This window comes from Oreochromis niloticus, linkage group LG3 (assembly GCF_001858045.2).
Source record: "Oreochromis niloticus isolate F11D_XX linkage group LG3, O_niloticus_UMD_NMBU, whole genome shotgun sequence".
In the NCBI taxonomy this organism is placed as follows: domain Eukaryota; kingdom Metazoa; phylum Chordata; class Actinopteri; order Cichliformes; family Cichlidae; genus Oreochromis; species Oreochromis niloticus.
Window position 1 is genome coordinate 45,235,131 of NC_031967.2, and position 19,494 is coordinate 45,254,624.

The window sequence follows — 19,494 nt, forward strand, 5'->3', positions numbered from 1 at the left end:
GGTGTCCAGTGACGTCGTGTACTGTTCTTTACCGTCTTGGCACGCTTTACGCCGAAGTTCTCGTATTACCCCCGGGGCATGATTAATCACAGCTATACGCAAATGATCCATCAGGTTTAGATCCGCCGTGTAAAGGTGTTTGTAGCTGGCAGGAGGTATGGCGTCTGGTATGTCCTCCAAGCACAACATGACGACATTACTCTCGTCTTTGAAGTTGAACACCATCTTCGTCTCCTCGGTACGGGGTAGGTTCAGGTGAGAGTACGTGATCATGACAGGGATTCTCTGCACCTCCAACTCTGCAGCCTGAGCTTTGAGTTTGGATATATAAAGGTAAACTCCACCGAGCAGGATAGTTCCGTCTGGGATTCCTGTCTTCCGTGAAGACCTGATGAAGGCCACAAGCCGAAACGCGTTGGTCAATTATTAAAGTTGTTCATCTTCCCTCAAGTGTTGCTGGAGTTCCTGCTTTGTGTCTTCCGTACAGCAACCCACGTGTGACACACGAGGTTCGTAGTCAGCTTTCGATAGCTGTTGTCCAACCGAAACCCTGGAAAATTACGATGAAGAAATTCTTTAACCTGCTCAAAGTAAGAGGTATACGAAGTTGCCATTTCAGCTTTAATGTTTAGGGGTTTTTTTGTAGGTTTTGCGTGCGTGTGCACACCCAGAAAGGTACCGGAGAATAGGAACGCTGAGTGCACTGTTTATGGCGAGATGTTAGATAGTATTGCGAATAATACTAATATTTACGTTGCCTAGAATGCGGGTGTGCGTGCAGTGCCAATATATGTAGAGTTACACGGGACTTATTACTCGTTTATGACTATCTCTGCAGGCACAACTTCACAGAGGATGAACCGCACAACCGACGAGCGCGAGCGCATCTGTGCCATGTCTGAGGATTACAAACCAGAGCTCAGGTGGAAGATTACTGCGGAAACAACTATAGATGACGGTCACGAGGAGCGATCGTCGTTCACAGTTAACATGAAGCCACTGTGCCGCGCGGAGGAAGACTGTGATCGGCAGAAGATAGCTATCTCTCTAACCCAGCGTCACGCCTGCTTCGAATACAGATAGAGGGAAACCTGCGCTAAGATAGAAGATTTACTCGATCAACTACATGCCCTTTTGAAAGAGGCAGCGGATACCTATCATGACCACATGTCTGGTCACAAAAGCGTTCACAGCACATGATACCCGAGAGACTATAGACACTGGAGAGCGCAACTGGGACCCATTGTGTATTTTCAACCGCATCATTGCGAATGGCCGATACACTGTGTCATATGTTCAATCCGATCGAGATACTCACTATATATAATATCATGTGAATACCTTAGTTTATACCAGGATTACATGTAACTGTTGTGGTGAAAAGACTAATGTCGATGATTAAAGACTTATACAAAAGACACACTTGTTGTTCACATGTATTATATGGGGGCTGGTTTGGCGAACTGGGTCTCGGAAGTAAACTAAGGGAATCGTAAAAATCTCTCAAGCGAAAGACATCCTATCGGATGTGGTCTTGGGCAGTACGAGCGTTATTCGAATACATTTATGTTTTATTGGTATAGGATTCCACAGAAGTGTTGGTATGAACTACCTAGTGTCAAGATCAAGGTCTTTTTAGGAATACAACTGTGGGTTCGCCTGAACTCATTTTCATGTTTCCTGTACCACATAGGTTGCATTTTGCCTTGAGGCGACTTTTGTTGTGATTTGGCGCTATATATATAAAATTGAATTGAATTGAATTGAATTTCAGGAAATACCAGTATTTACAGCGTCGGACATCTGTATTGTCGTGTGTATCACTCGGTAGTCATAACAGTTAGGCGAATGGCTTCCCCGTTCAACTCTGGAACTCACAGCGGTCGAGACTCAGACATGCTCCAGCATGTGGGTAACTCAGTTGGTCCTGCTTTCAAATTCAATCCCATGTGCGAACTTTACCGAGAATTCGCTTGCAAGAGGGTAAAGGTGCCCTATGTAGAGGATAATTCCAAGCGCCGCCTAACCGATATAGTAGATTTGGGTCCACCTTGTAAACTCAAGACAGTAAAACCAGATGGAAACTGTTTCTTCTGGGCTATCAGTCAGGCCCTTTGCCACAATGAGGACAGTCACGCTAAAATTAGGGAAGCGATTGTGTCATTTTTGAAAAGTAGGATGGACTCGAAACATGGCCACATTGCACCTGAGGGCATATCCAGCTCCGACTACATCAACACCAAGCGTATGGATCGATTGGGCGTTTGGGCGACCGAGGTTGAGATACAAGCATTGTCAGACATGTTACAGTTACCGGTATACACGTACTATAAAAACCGATGGTTGCGCTTTACTTCCCGAGACGTGATATGGGAAAAGGGTATATATATATCTCAATAACAACGGTGCACACTTGGTGTTGTGCGTGAAATCGAAAAATGGTTGCGCTGCATGTCGCGACTCCTACGAAGGCGATGCAACACCTGACTACAACGACGGGGCGGCCGAGCCGTATCGCTATCCTACGTCTCGACCACCCGAAACAGACACGGTGTTAGGAGTGCAGTACTCAACGGAAGTGAAAGAACAGACAGACACACGGTTTCATTTCCACGGTTCTGACAATCACGATTACAACAAACATCTCGACCCCAAGTACAATAAAGATTTGAGACCGTGGACTTTATTCAACGAGACGTGGTATCCTTTCATAGAACAGCTAGACGATTGCTGGTGGGGTGACGTCTGTGTATCCAGTGTAGTGACTTGCATGCTACTCTACGGTACGGATGGCGACGTGGCTGTGACAGCAGGATTGTCTGGCGAACCTGGCAACGTGTGTTCTGTAACCGTACGTTCATCCTTTTCCACGGTCGCGTATCACATCGGCGATGGATGAAACGGTGGACCTTACAAGATTACCCATATGGTTCGACGTATCATGCAGCGAGTTTCCCGATTGTGACATGACGCCACATAGTGTTCAACGAAAACTAGAAAAAGTATCACGTGTCGCTGGAGTCGCTTTGTATAACATTACCAGGGATGTACCCGGGTACCTATTTGACGTAGTTACAACTGAAAACATATTGTTTGTGACATTCGACTGATACGGGTACGTCATCTCCGACTGTAGCGACACTTTACGGTTTTGGAGTATGGAAGATGTTCTTTGCTGCATGTGTGAAAGTAAAGGCATTGGATTTGTATGCGTTGACAGCGTGTTTCCGTGTAACCTTAAATGAAATTGTGATTTGAGTTGTGTTATAACAGATCACCAAACACAAAACGAATAAAACACAGTCATTGTTCCATGATCGTTTGACATTTATTTGACATTGTATCACTTCCATGTTATTCTGACAATAAACAGTATGTTGCATTGCGTGAGCTTATACATTGCACAAAAAAGTAATGTAACTCCAACAACATTTTGTTCAATCGTCGTGTCACATTTATTTGACATTGTGTCACCTCCATGTTACACTGACAATAAACCATATCTTGCATTGCGTGAGCGTATACATTTGCATGCAAACTCATCCAATTTCATCAACAATGAAATGCAGAGTCCCGTCTGTAGAAGTAATTGCGCCACCTGTTCAGGTCTATTTCACCACACACTGCAAAAGTCAAGGGCGATCGTCTCAAAAACACGTCCTTCGTGAACTGAGCGATGTGGACAAGGGCGTCGTGTTGCCCCTCTTCGGCTACATTGTAAGGTCTTTCCTGTTTCAACAGCCCGTTGTATATGTCGCGGATGCTAGATCCATATATCGTCGTAATACCTAGAGATCCTGTCACCAGACCTATGTTATCACAGGGGCTCTCTATCAGCACCTTAACGTGGGCCGTAAAGCCTAAAGCCCCTCTAAAGCCCCTCTAGCTCTGTCCCCAACCCACAGGATCTCAGACATCATGAATTGCAACACATTCAGAGTTGCTTGTTTGTTCGCTTCGTCGTACACGGACAGCGAACAGTTGAAGGGTTCGCTGTCAGTGCCGGCTATCTTGACGGTCAGCTCACTGTTTGAGCGTCGCTCGTCCAAACCGGCATGAGACATTCCAAGGTCCACGGACCACTTGGATGAAAGTTTGTTAGGATCGTACGTTGTGGACCTTGTCTTGTTTCCGTTCAAAACTGTGAATTTGACAGGTACCTTGTTCCACGCTCCCTGCCTATAGGCCGTAACTGTCATCAAGTCGATCGTGAAGAGAGCGCTGTGACCGGCGAGCTGTATATGGTCCGTTAGATCCAAGGAGAAAATCACGGGCTGATTAGAATCGGTGGCCTTCTTCACAGTGTGAGAGAAAATAAAGTCGGTTAACTCGGTGGGTAACTTCATTAACGGGCACGTTGTTATCGAGAAGATCTCTGTAGAAATTTTTGCAACCTGTGCAGTGGTACCTAACCTAACCTGTTTGGTGTCACAACACACACCAGGTTTTCTTTTGTCATAAGCCGTGGTTTTCACGACGAGCCACTTTTTCTGTTTGAACTCATCTATCCATCTCGACATAGCCACCCCGGCAAGGGAGTAGGGGCATTTCTTATTTTATCTTATTACAGGTATCTGAAATGTTTTGTTGTGGTTTGTCATACACAATGATGATTGTAAGAACTTGTTCAATAAAAGATTCAGCTGTTAAACTTCTCAGTATGTCTTTGTATTTCATGGAATCGACATTTGTTTGCGCGTACATTAGAATGCTCAGCACAGGATCACAAGAGTGTTATGTACTTTCCTGACGGGGCAGTGTTGGTGGTGAGAATAATAAAAAAACGAAATCCAGCTTATTACTGTCAAATGTCATTTATTTCATTTACACTGTGGAGAATCCTTGAAACATCAGAGCTCCACATAACATGGAGTACACCTTTATGTTACATATAGCATGGGATCTGTGTTGTTAATCGTCCATGCACAAACCCAGCCAGTCGGATCAAAACAAACAAGTCATAACAAAACCCCAGCGACTTGGACCATAAAAAAATCCTAGCAAACTGGATAGTAACAAAACCACAGCCAGTCAGATCATGCAACTACCCTAGACAAAATAAGACAAACAGAAAAAGCCAGATACAAGTCCTGAGCGCCACATAGGCATTCGTAGGAAATCACGGTCAACTTGTGTATGTGTATGGTTTCTAACATTGTAGAAGATGTAAAATGTAGATGAATGTGATGAGAAAAATAAACAATGAAAATCCAGCATTTTGCATTACACAGAATCCATGTCATTTATTTCTTTTGCATCATAGAGAATCCTTCAAAACAGTACACCTTTTGTTGCACCAAAGTTTTCCCGACCGAGAGTCCCGGCCGAGAAAGTTTTCCCGACCGAGAGTCCCGACCGAGAAAGTTTTCCCGATTGAGATCCCCGACCGGAAAAGTTTTTCCAACCAAGAGTCCCAACCAAGAAAGTTTTCCCGACCGGGAGCCCCGGCCGGCAGCAGCTTCCAAACAGGCAGTGTTTTCACAAATACATTTTCAGGCTGTTACTTTCAGACTGGCTGCTATTTTCTTATTTTATGTTATTATGGGTATGTGAAATGTTGTGTTGTGGTTTATCATACACAATCATGATTGTTTATCGTCCATGCACACAATAACACACACGGCCAGTCGGATCAAAACAAACGAGTCATAAGAAAAACCCAGCCACTCGGACCATAAAAAAACACAGCGGACTGGATAGTACAAAACCACAGCCAGTTGGATTATGCAACTACCCTAGATAAAATACGATAAATAGAAAAAGCCAGATATGAGTCCTGAACGCCACACAGGCATTCGTAGGAAATAGCGGTCGACTTGTGTATGTGTATCATTTCTAAATTTGAAAAAGATGTAAGAATAATAAACAAAAAAAATCCAGCATATTACTGTGCCATGTCATTTATTTCTTATGCATCACACACAATCCATGTCATTTATTTCTTTTGCATCATACAGAATCCTTCAAAACAGTACACCTTTCGTTACACCAAAGTTCTCCCGATCGAGATCCCCGAGGTATTTCGCGACCCCAACCCACCGCACAAGTTACGATAGCACTGGGGTCTGGAGGGACCCCGAACCGCAACTGAAACAACTCTCAACTTCACATCATCATCATCATCAATTTCATCATCATCATAATAATCATCATCATACTCGTCTCCTTGCAAACGCTTAGCTTTACAGAGAGCGGTGTTCGAGTACACCGGCCTCCGCGAGGACCTCGGACTCTCGCTGCCTCCCCATCCTCCTTCCTGCTTCTCCTCGGTTTCCTGCGCCTCACTGGAGAACGTTTTGCTGTGTAGCATGTCTATTCCGCGAACACCGGCCTACGTGAAGACCTTGGACTCTCCATGTCTCCTCATTCTTCTTGCTCCTTCTGCTCAGTTCTCCTGTGCCTCGCCAGTGAGTGCTTAGCCGAATAGGCCTTAGGTTACGCATAAACCGGCCTTCGCGAGCACCTCGGACTCTCCCTGCCGCCCCGTCCTCTTTCCTCCTTCTCCTCGAATCTCCTGGGCCTCGCTGTCGGATGGTTGGCTTTAAAGAGGGCATTATTCGCGTAAACTGGCCTCAGTGAGGACCTCGGACTCTCCCTGCCTCCTACTCCTTCTACATCCTTCTGCTCCATTCACCTGCTCCTCGCCGGTGAGCACTTAGCAGGATGGGCCCCAGGTTACACGTAAACCGGCCTTCGTGAGGACCGTGGGCGCTCTGTGCTCCGTAGGTAATCTGTGACCCCTTAGTAATCGCGATGGCATATTTCGCAACCCCAATCCACATTTGTGAGTTACAATGGCAGGGACCCCCCAGCGCCGTGGCAAACGACTCTCAACTTCACAACATCACAATCATCATCATCTACATCATCATGATCCTCTTTCTCCTCTGCCCTTCTGCCCCGCACTTGCAACCGCTCAGCTTTACAGAGGCCAGTGTTACGTAAACTGGCCTGAGTGAGGACCTTGGACTCTCCCTGCCTCCCCGTCCTCTTTCCTCCTTCTCCTCGAATCTCCTGGGCCTCGCTGTCGGATGGTTGGCTTTAAAGAGGGCATTATTCGCGTAAACCGGCCTCAGTGAGGACCTCGGACTCTCCCTGCCTCCTACTCCTCCTACATCCTTCTGCTCCATTCACCTGCTCTTCGCCGGTGAGCACTTAGCAGGATGGGCCCCAGGTTACACGTAAACCGGCCTTCGTGAGGACCGTGGGCGCTCTGTGCTCCGTAGGTAATCTGTGACCCCTTAGTAATCGCGATGGCATATTTCGCAACCCCAATCCACATTTGTGAGTTACAATGGCAGGGACCCCCAAGCGCCATAGCAAACGACTCTCAACTTCACAACATCACAATCATCATCATCTACATCATCATGATCCTCTTTCTCCTCTGCCCTTCTGCCCCGCACTTGCAACTGCTCAGCTTTACAGACGCCAGTGTTACGTAAACTGGCCTGAGTGAGGACCTTGGACTCTCCCTGCCTCCCCGTCCTCCATCCTCCTTCTCCTCGGTACTCCTCTGCCTCTCTGGCGGCTGCTTGACTGTGTAGCCTGTCTATTTCGTGAACACTGCCCTCTGTGAGGACCTCAGACTCTCCCTGCCTCCCTGTCTTCCTTCCTCCTTCCTTCCATTCTCCTGCGCCTCCCAGGTGAGCACTTAGCCGGATGGGCCCCGTGTTACGCGTAAACCGGCCTTCGCGAGGAGCTCGGACTCTCCCTGCCTTCCCGTACCTCCTTCCTCCCTCTCCTCAGTTCTCCTGGGCCTCGCTGTTGGACGCTTGGCTTTACAGAGGGCAGAGTTTGCGTAAACCGCCCTCCTTGAGGGCCTCAGACTCTCCCTGCCGCCTTCCTACCTCCTTCTGCTCTGTTCTCCTGCATTTTGCAGGCGAGCGTTAAGCTGGAATGGGCCCTGGGTTACACATAAACTGGCCTTCGCCAGGACCGCGGGCGCTCTGTGCTCTGGTGGGTACTCTGTGACCCCTTAGTTTTTGCGATGGGGTATTTCGCCACCCCAATCCACATTCGTAAGTTACGATGGGAAACACTGGGATCTGGAGGCACCCCCAAGCGCCGGGTCAAACAACTCTCAACTTCACATCATCGTCGTCGTCTCCTTCTCGTCTTTCTTCTCCTTGGTCCTTCTGCCTTTCGCTTGCGAACACTCAGCTTTCAGAGGGTAGTGTTCACATAAACCTGCCTAAGTGAGGACCTCGGACTCTGCCTTCCTCCCCGTCCCCCTTCCTCCTTTTCCCCGGTTCTCCTGCACCTCGCTGGCGGCCGCTTGGCTGTGTAACCTGTCTATTACACCAGCCTCCGTGAGGACCTCGGACTCTTCGTGTCTCCTCTGCCTGCTTGCTCCTTGTCCTCGGTTCTCCTGCTTCTTGCAGGCGAGCACTTAGCCGGATGGACCCCGGGTTATGCGTAAACCGGCCTTCGCGAGGAAAGTGGGCGCTCTCTGCTCATTGGGTACACTGTGACCCCTTAGTAATCACGATGGGGTAGTTCGCAACCCCAATCCACATTCGTAAGTTACGATGGCAACCACTGGGGAGACCCCAGACACGCAAGAAGAGAGGTGTGCAGGTTACGGTGGAATGACATTTGTATGAAATGCATCAGAAGCTTTCGAAAGAACAGTTTGTTTGTGAACCGAAGTTATGTGTACTGTTGATATTATTGTGTATGGATACAATGCAGTGTTGTGCTCTATCCGTGGTTGTAATAAAGTACAGTTGTAGAAATTATACTGTGGCTACCCGTGTAATTTCTGGTGTTCTGGCCATACATAACTACACTACACCCCACCCTGTGAGTGCATAGACAAACGATGACAACAAAAATATCAGCTGTATAGTGTTAATGTGATTTTATTTTTTAATCATACAAGCAACAAGGAAAAGCTAAGACGATTACATGACAGAAAGTTAGTCCATGGCCAACTTGTAATTTCTTTCAAGGTTGTAATCCGCTGCTTTGTTTTAACATCTTGCTCGACAGAGCGCTTGGTTTCATTGGATTCCTCTCCTGGATGCATAATAACATAGCCCAACATGCCGGATACGGTGCACACTACAAGAGACACCGTCGATATTAACGGCAGAGGAGAAGCTGCAAGGAACCTGAAAGGGTGTCTTCTCACCAACGATAGCATTCCGTGGTCAACATTCATTACGTGGCCAGGCGCTTGGAAAATAGTCGAACTTCCGTCGCTGTTTTCTTTCAACGGTTGAGGTTTGACATTGGTCTCACCGCTCCCATCGCTATCCTTCTCAGTAGACGCAACGTCGGACTTGCCATCGGTCTTGCCATCGGTCTCACCACTCCCATCGCTCCCATCGCTTTCCTTCTCTGTAGACGCAACGTCGGACTTGACATCGGTCGCGTCAATGGCGGTCCCACCATGGCCGTGTCTCTCCTGGTCTCTATATTCAACACCAGTTGCGATTTCTGCTTTTGTGCCCGCGGTATCCGAAGCAACATCGGCGTTTTCCATTACGTACGTCGCAGCGTCTACATCCTGGCGATCTGCGGTGTCACTATTACGCAGTTGCGGTCCAGTGGTCACATCTCCGTCGCCGTCGATTTCACTGTGGCGCATAACATGCGGGGCCCTGGTGGTCGTCATTGTTTTGCAAATTGAATCTAGTGTCGCATACATATAAATGATACAGTTTTTTTGCGATGTTCACAATCACGAGTGTCTGCTAAAGCATGTGAAGATAAGTAACAGTATGATATTGCTTTCATGCTGATTAATCCGCAACTCTCGGTATTGTTGTAATGTTACACATAAAATTTGGAACCTGGTTACTTCTCCCGACCTCCGTATAACTCTCCCGATCTGCGTATACTTCTCTCGACCGGCAAATCCCTCCGGTTTACCACACGTGAGGTGTACATGCACCATTTTTTGCTCCGTGCAGTTTATCCATCCGCACCAACAACAAGTCACACACAGAATCACAAAATGTACCCTGTCATGCAGATGTATTGCAGTTCAAATATAATACACAAAGTGGAGATAATGCGTGTATTACTGCCAAAACCGTAGATCCTTTGATTGAAAAATGTGACATTACAAGCACATGCGATATTTGAAAAGGAGTTTATTTCGCAATTGCAAACACCAAGCATGTCTGCGCAAACATGAAACGACCACATTATCGAGAATTGTATGTGATGAGACAATACAACACACAGGTTTATTTTTTCAGGGATTGGGTGCTCTTAACAGTTACAAGTAAACTTCAGCCTTACAATCCAAAGAAGCAACAGTGTTGATGTGACACAATACAAGAAATAAATTCAAGTTAAAGTGGGTTTACTCTTTCCAGTTGCAAACACCAGGTATCTCTTTATAAGCCTAATAACCGTCATGTCAACGAAATGGTCAATTTTGATAGATCTCAGTCTCAGTCCAACACAATACGAATCTGTATGGTCCTTTCCACGTAGCGACCAAAAACTTCGTGGACGTGCTCTTTCTACGTTGTACTGAACGGATCTGTCCTTCAGGGCGAGACATTTGATATTGAGGTTGTATAATTTCTTTTTTGACATGAAGTTTTGTAGGATCGTATGCGGTGTCACGGACGAGTTGACTTTAGCGTAACCCCCTTTCCTCCTTGACGGCATAGCCATCTTGCACCATACACCTGATGACTCTCTTGACCGCGCGCCACAGTGTCAGATCCAATCCGTTATAGTGCTGTTCTTCTTCTCCATCCTCTTCTTGTCCGTAGAGCACATGAAGTTTGTTCTCCAGCCAATGAATTTCGAATTTAAACGTAGAGTACAGCTTGGGATGCAGGTCAGAGTTTCTGTTTCTGTACAGATATGTCACTTTGTCGATTGTGCCTTGAAAAGTTGTTAATGTGAACTCTTCATAAGTGGGACACCTCCCCAGCCTGGGTATCTCGTAAAATTTAGGATGGTAGATTTTAGGTTTGTCCACGTGAAAGAAAAATTCTCGGGTTATCTTCTTCATGGTGCCACCGCTGTGTCAGTTGCTCTTCTTTCCCTTTGTATAATTAGCTTCTATTTTGTAGCTCACGCATACATGTTATGACACACATCTCCCGACCGGCGTACACCTGCGTTTGTTTGTATGTATGTATGTATGTATGTATGTATATATGTATGTATGCGAGACCCAACGGTGGTGTTGGTTTGTAATGTGTCACTGCAGGCGGTAAAAAGAAACAGAGTTCAATCACCAAGTGTGTTCACCGTAGTGGCAATAAAAATACAGAACCAAGACGAGTCTGAGGTTTTTGGTTTTTATTTGAACTTACAACACTGTTAAGGTAAACTGAATATGCTCATTACAAGGTCTCAGTGTGATTTACACTATAAACCAGTGATTTGATTTGTAATACTTTAAAACCATCTCCATCTGGTCGTGTTTCACGGCATCTTCTCCCACCAGTTTCTCGTAAGCGTCGGAGATAGCATCTAATATTTTCCTCTCCGATTTCAGCTCGTGCAACAGCGTATCTGCCACGATTCCCACCTTTGCATCCAATGCTTCAATCTCACGGTCGAACAGGAACCGTTTAATGGAAGAAATGAAGTGAGGCGTGATGAGTTTTTTCCTGATGCTGTAATAATGGTCGGCGTAAAAGTAATCCTCCAAAACTCTCAGACACTCGTGTTGTCTCTGACTTGGGTGATTGGTCTTACACCCGTTGCATTCGTCAGTGCGGTACAGGTTGAGAATGTCATCTAGTAGGTGATACAGCGCAGTTTTCACGGCATCAACGAGTAACGGAGAGGCCCAATCGTCATGTTCGTCGTCAGAAGACACATCGTCTTCTCCCGACGAATGGTCGTCGTCTTTTGCACGGATGGTTGTGTCTTTAGTCAGACTGTCTGCTTTGGTTTGAGTTCCAGATGGGGAGACGGAAGAACGATCCTCGTGTTCACATCTTAGGGTCGAGGAGTCCATGGTTTGTTTGTTTTTTTTGTTTGTCTTTGCTCTTGGATAGGAGAATAAACGGTAAATGAGGCTCAGAACACAAGAGATAGCCCCCTTATTTTTCAAAAAAAAAGAAATATGAGTTGTGCCTCAGGTATGGGTTTGTAGTACTGTGTACAATATTTTGTACAGTCCAATATCGACACCGCGCTCGGTCTTCCGACCGCCGTATGATTCTCCCGACCGACCTATGATTATATCGGGTGCGCTTGATTGCAATAAAAATAAACTGTTGTTGCATACTTGTAACTACGTTGCTTGAATAAAAGTGTTCACATTTCATGTTCATGTGCGGTGTTGTGCATCACATTGGACACTTGGAAACACTCACCTTTTAGATGAATTTCAGCTATATAATCTGTGGCTGCATGTGTAAGGAAACACATTGACGCTCATTTGTCATGTATACACAAGGTGTTTATTTGAAATAAGTTGCACTTCACAATTAGCACACCTACGATAAGCCGCATCACATTTGAGTAATTCATCCACTCTTATTACTTGAAAATTGGTGCACATTCAATATGTACATGTAGTCGTTAGTTACAGTTGTACAGAGCTATCCAGAATGGGCCTTCTTCTGAAGTAGCTCCACACGATGTCACATAGACCAGGATCACTGGGGTGATGAGACCTGTTGGATGCATACTGGCTGGTCGATGTGATCAACAGAGGCTTCGCTTTGACTGAGTATGCTAAATACAACATATTAGCGACGTGGATTCTTTGCACCGTGGCCTAGTCGTGTAACCCGACGTCTTATAGCACGACGCCTCAAGGTGACCCGTTGTCGCCACTTCAAGCTCATTCGGACATTCTCGACCTATATTGGGAATAATGGTAACCCGTAGCTTGTTGGTTAGCGAACTAGCCTGCATGTATTGGTGATGTACCTTGACTTGTGAACTTTACCTAAATAAAGAAATGTAATACTTTGCCAGCACTGTGTCGTTCAATATCATACAGACAAAAGTGTAACATTTCACTTCTATCTTCACGTGTCTTCACAAACACTAATACAATGGGTGCGGGAGAATCAAGAGTCTGTGTCACAGCTGTGTTCTTACTCGTAGGGCTCACGATCGTTAATGCTACCCTTAGCTTTAGGGGTCCAGTAACGTATCTGACGGATTCCGGATCCTACAGGTGCTCCGTCTTCGAGGCGGTTGCGTTTGACTGGATCTTGGTTCACTTCGGACTGTTGTTCCACGTTTTTCCCGTAGTTATAATAAGCTGCCAGCAAAGTGTAACCCTCCCCGAATCCGACAGGGTCCTTCTCAGATGAGCTGGTGTTTCTAACAGGCAGAGGCCGGGGTGTCGCTTCGGCGAAGAGTGTGGGACTGTCATTATTCGGCTTCAAGTTTCTGTGAACGACAGGTGGATTGTCTGACGCCGACCTCGGGAACACTGTGTCTTTATTGCACGTCCTGGGATTTAGATCCCTGTTAACAGGTGGTGCTCTGAAATCCGTAGGTTGTACAGCCCCGCTTCTGTGAACAACAGGCGGATTGTCCGACGCCAGCCTCGGGAACACTGTGTCTGTATTACGCATTCTAGGTTTTAGATTCCTGTGAACGACAGGTGGCCCTCTGAGGTCTGTACGCCGGTCTATTACCTCGCAATGCGGATCTGATCTCAGTTTTAAGCCTTCGAGCTTATCACAGAACTTGATCTGATCGGCGCTTTGAGTCTGGTGACATTGCAGTTCTCTGATCATGTCGTAGTCTTCTTTGCCATCTGAAAGCTTGCTCACATCCTTCATACAATAACGTACGAGCATGTCTGGGAACGTAAGCTGGTGAGGCGACTGCGCGGTAGACAATAGGATGTATCGTGTGTACGTGTCGTCTGCACCGATTGCGTATTTCAATGTGGTTCCCTTGCCTCTGATCAACAACTGGAATGTATCGACATGTATCAAGAAGTCGAATGCAAATCCTTGTGAACCAACTGTACTTGACACGTAAGGAAGTTATCGCTTCGTTGCGATCTTGATCGACTAACCACCAGGCAGAGCATCTCCACTCGATCTCTTAGTTCAACCGAGGTTTTTTCAACCGCAAGTATGCCCTGCTGCGCAGATCTCCAGCTTCTTAAGAAAAGCAAGTGCCTCACGCCAAAAAACTAGCTCATGTACACGAGTGTCACTTCGGGAAATGTAAAGTGTTGTTCACTCGGATGTCTTTTGTGTACAGCGGTACGCTTTGCTTTTACATTATGATCAAAGTATTGTTTTCTTTTGTGTACAGCTGTATGCTTTGCTTTTTTTTAAAAAAAAATACGCTCTTCTGAACTGCACACAATTGTATCTGTATGTTGTTAGACGCTGCAATAAACAGATGCCTTTGCAGACACAGAGACTGTGTGGTTAATGATTGTGCCCATCACATACCCTTTGCGTTTAGTTTATGCTCTTCTTAACTGTGTACAATTGTATCTGTATGTTCTTAAACACTGCAATAAACCGATGCCTTTGCAGACACAGACACTGTGTGGTTAATGATTGTGGCCATCACATTTGAATCTGTATGTTGTTACACAGTACAATAAATGAATGTTATACAGAATGTAACTGACATTCACCATTTTAGAATAGTTTTTATTTTACACAAATATAACACTTGTAGTAGAAATACTTGTGGTTCTTTATTATACACAAATATGTTGGATGCAATAGCCAAACTCATAATGGCAATACTTGTAATGGCAATACATGTACTATACTTGTAGTAGGTTTTTTTTATGTATCATACACACAGATAAGCTGTTAGTTTGTCAATCCATTCACAGAAAAATTCTCACGGTATGTTTGGTGTTACATTCTGAACAAGCTTTGTTCACACACGCGCAGGTCGCGTGACCGCATAGCATCATGTACACTCTGCGCTGGTTACAGTCAACGCAGGTAACATCTGACACGCTGCTGGTGTGCACCGGTCGATAAAATGCCCATTCTACCTTACACATAAAACACATTAGTTTCCCAGTTACCCTCACGTTCTCCTTGATGCATGCCTCAAAGGAAACATGTCCGCAGCTTAACATGTACATCTGTCTAAGTTCACAACAACACACACAAGTCAGCAGATCTGTCCCATGTGACCCCACAGTGGCTAGCGCGGAGGAAGTTGAAGTTGAAGGCTCTGGCTGAGGCTCCGGTTGAGGTTTATTGAAAGACGCAGTTATTGCTGTGGCTAAAGACTCTTCTTCAGAGTCTGCAACAGGCTCGGGCATCGCTTCAATTTCTTCTTCCGCTTGGGTTTGCTCTTGCCTACAGCTTGCCCTCTCTGTTAAGGTCAAACTATCAGTATACTTTGCTCGAAGAGACCTCCACTGAGTTGGTGCATCAAGCTCAAAATTTAAAATGTGTACACCAAATGTACTTTCTCGGTCGGGACTCTCGGTCGGGAAAACTCTCTCAGTCGGGAAAACTCCCTCAGTCGGGAAAACTCCCTCGGTCGGGAAAGTTTTGGTGTAAAGAAAGGTTTGCCGTTTTGATGGATTCTGTGTAATGTACGTGAAATGGCATGGATTTTGTGTGATGCAAAAGAAATAAATGTCATGGCAAAGCAATACTTTGGATTTTGTTTTTTATTATTCTCAACACAATCATCTACATTTTACATCTTTTAGAATGTTAAAAACGATACACATACACAAGTTGACCATGATTTCCTACAAATGCTTGTGTGGCGTTTGTAGGCCTGTGTGGCGTTTCATCATTGTGCAAGATGAACCACGGCACAACATTTCACATACCCATAATAAAATGAAACAATGAAAATGACAGCTGGTCTGAAAATACCAGCCTGAGTTTGTGAAACACACTGCCTGTTTGAAAACTTTCTCATTTGGGGCTCTCGGTCGGGAAAAACTTTCTCAGTCGGGACAACTCTCTCGGTCGGGACTCTTGGTCAGGAAAACTTTCTCGGTCGGGACTCTGGGTTGGGAAAACTCTCTCGGTCGGGACTCTCGGTCGGGAAAACTCTCTCGGTCGGGAAAACTCTCTCGGTCGGGACTCTCGGTCGGGAAAACTTTCTCGGTCGGGACTCTCGGTCGGGAAAGTTTTGGTGTAAAGAAAGGTTTGCCGTTTTGATGGATTCTGTGTAATGTACGTGAAATGGCATGGATGTTGTGTGATGCAAAAGAAATAAATGTCATGGCAAAGTTATACTTTGGATTTTGTTTTTTTATTATTCTCAACACATTCATCTACATTTTACATCTTTTACAATGTTAAAAACGATACACATACAAAAGTTGACCATGATTTCCTACAAATGCCTTTGTGGCGTTCAGAACTCATATCTGGCTTAGCAATCATCAATGTGTAAGATGAACCACGGCACAACATTTCACATACCCATGATAAAATGAAACAATGAAAATGACAGCTGGTCTGAAAATACCAGCCTGAGTTTGTGAAACACACTGCCTGTTTGAAAACTTTCTCATTTGGGACTCTCAGCCGGAAAAACTTACTCGGTCGGGAAAACTCTCTCGGTCGGGACTCTCGATCGGGAAAACTTTCTCGGTTGGGAAAACTTTTTCGGTCGGGACTCTCGGTCGGGAAAACTTTTTCAGTCGGGAAAACTCCCTCGGTCGGGAAAGTTTTGGTGTAAAGAAAGGGTTGCCGTTTGGATGGATTCTGTGTAATGTACGTGAAATGGCCTGGATTTTGTGTGATGCAAAAGAAATAAATGTCATGGCAAAGCAATACTTTGGATTTCGTTTTTTATTATTCTCAACACATTCATCTACATTTTACATCTTTTAGAATGTTAAAAACGATACACATACACAAGTTGACCATGATTTCCTACAAATGCTTGTGTGGCGTTTCCAGGCCTGTGTGGCGTTTCATCATTGTGCAAGATGAACCACGGCACAACACTTCACATACCCATGATAAAATGAAACAATGAAAATGACAGCTGGTCTGAAAATACCAGCCTGAGTTTGTGAAAAACACTGCCTGTTTGAAAACTTTCTCATTTGGGACTCTCGGTCAGGAAAACTTTTTCGGTCGGGACAACTCTCTCGGTCGGGACTCTCGGTCGGGAAAACGTTCTCGGTCGGGACTCTCGGTCGGGACTCTCGGTCGGGAAAACTCCCTCAGTCGGGAAAGTTTTGGTGTAAAGAAAGGTTTGCCGTTTTGATGGATTCTGTGTCCTGTACGTGAAATGGCATCGATTTTGTGTGATGCAAAAGAAATAAATGTCATGGCATCGATCTAAGGCTGAGGGTTCAAAGTTGCATTAATGAGAAATTGTTTCAGTGGGGATAGCATGTCAAAGCAAGCCCGATAGTGTCCTTCGTCCTTTTTTCTTAAACAGAATACACAGTACGAGTCTCGCGATAATATAACCTATCCCCCCCTCGCAAACCAATGGGATCAGCCAACCATTCCGATCGGAAGTGAAGCTCTGCATTTTGTTCTTGGCCCAGTTCGCCGATCGAATAGTCCGTCGCGAGCATGATGTACGTCGTACCTTCCCGTGTCAGACGTTTTGGTCTGTCTGCTGGTGTAACTTTGAGTAACAGCTGCTCATGGTTCATTATGAGGAATTATCCTGTGAGGTGTAAAGAGTGGCCGCTTTTCCCTTATAGAAGCGTTCTGGGCCCTGGATTGCGAGTGAAGGTATCTCGCACACAGGTAATAATAACACCTTTCTTTACACCAAAGTTTTCCCGATCGAGAACGTTTTCCCGACCGAGAGTCCCAACCAAGAGAGTTTTTCCGACCAAGAGAGTTTTCACAACTGAGAAAGTTTTCTCGACCGAGAAAGGTTTCCCGACTGAGAGTCCCGATCACGAAAGGTTTCCCGACCGAGAGCCGGTCGGGAAAACGCTGCCGGTCGGGAAACTTTGTTAATGTTATATTAGATGATATTGTTGAACAGGAGCTAAGTACCTAGTTCTGAAGCCACGCGTTGGGAAAACGCCGCCCGTCAGGAAAGTGCTGCCGGTCGGGAAACGCTGCCGGTCGGGGATGTCGGTCGGGAAAGTGCAGTCCGTTGGGAAAACTCTGTAAGCGTGTATGTGTGCGGCTGTTCTGCTCATCTCATCTCATAAGACACAAAGTTAATTAAAGAGTTTCAGTTGGGCAACTGGACATGGCGCATAATTATCCGCATGACCAGTGGTATCAGAAACCCAGTTACGCGGACCAAAGAAACCGCAGCATACCTTCTGTACTTTGGAATGTGCAACAAAGGAGAGAATATGAACTCAAACAAGCTCAGCGACACACAGCGAAACACAACTACAGACCCGTCGCTGTTCCGAAAGAAACAGCAAGACAGGACACCAGCGACGATGTCGTTCTCCAGGCGGATCGCTTCCCACGTAAGAGGCCTAGGAACGTGATTGTGGTAAACAACCAAAAAGAGAAATATCTTCGTTTGGACAGAAGAGGTTTTGAGCAGGAGCGAAACCACAACCGCCAGGAAAACTGGCCGGCCGCAGGACCATATCCAATTAAAGGGAATAACAACCGTGTGTACTGCGAACCGGATCGTGTAGCAACTAGACCAGTCGACCAAATAAAACGCGATAGGCGGCAGTACCGCGAAAACGACAACCAGCAAAATATAAGGGATGTCCACAGTGATAAAAGAAAACCACTCTCATCCCGAAGGCAGCAACAGACCACCAGAGAGGTCAGATGGAAGAAACCCATCTCCATCAAGCACCCCGTGCCTACCTCGAGAGTCAGTCTAGATCAAGAGAGCATCAGAATTAAACCTCAACAACAGAAACAACGTCCCAAGAATGATGCGAGACAAACAAGCCCACAAACCACCGACTCCGACGATGAGTCTGATTGTGACAAGGAACAAGAAGAAATGCAACCTGTGCAAAACGTGCGTTTGAGTTCCTCTGATTCCAGTTCATCGAGTTCGAGTTCGTCTAGTTCCTCAGATTCCGATTCCTCTGAATCAGAAACCAAAGATGCACAGAGACCACCATATTATCCTGAAAGAAATAGTAGTCCGTGGAATGGAATAAAACGTACCAGCCCTGCTACCTCTGTTAATGTCACTCGGACCTCAGCGGAACGTACACAAAATCCCAAAAACAAGTACGATGCACTGACAAACACTGCTGAAAGAAACAGTAGTCCGTGGAATGGACTAAAACGTAACAGCCCTGCTTCCTCTGTTAAGCTCACTCGGCCCTCAGCTGAACGTGAACAAACAGCAAAAAACAAGTGCCATTCGCCGACAAACAACACTCCAATAATGAACGCACAAAAAAAAGCTTGCGTGTCATCACGTAACCCATCAGCTCAACAATCTCGGATAGAGCACAAGAGCACCAACAACCGCCAACACAGCCAAAAAAAGAAGCAGAAGACCAAAGTCACTTCCTGGCCAAGTTCCCTGGCAGAAGGGGCCAACCAACAAAACCTCAAAAACACTACCAATGGACCCCCCTCACCAGGAAAGCCTGTGAACAGCCCCCCACAAAGTACTCGTAACAAGAAGAAAAGTAAGGGCGCCTCCTCACCAAGTACA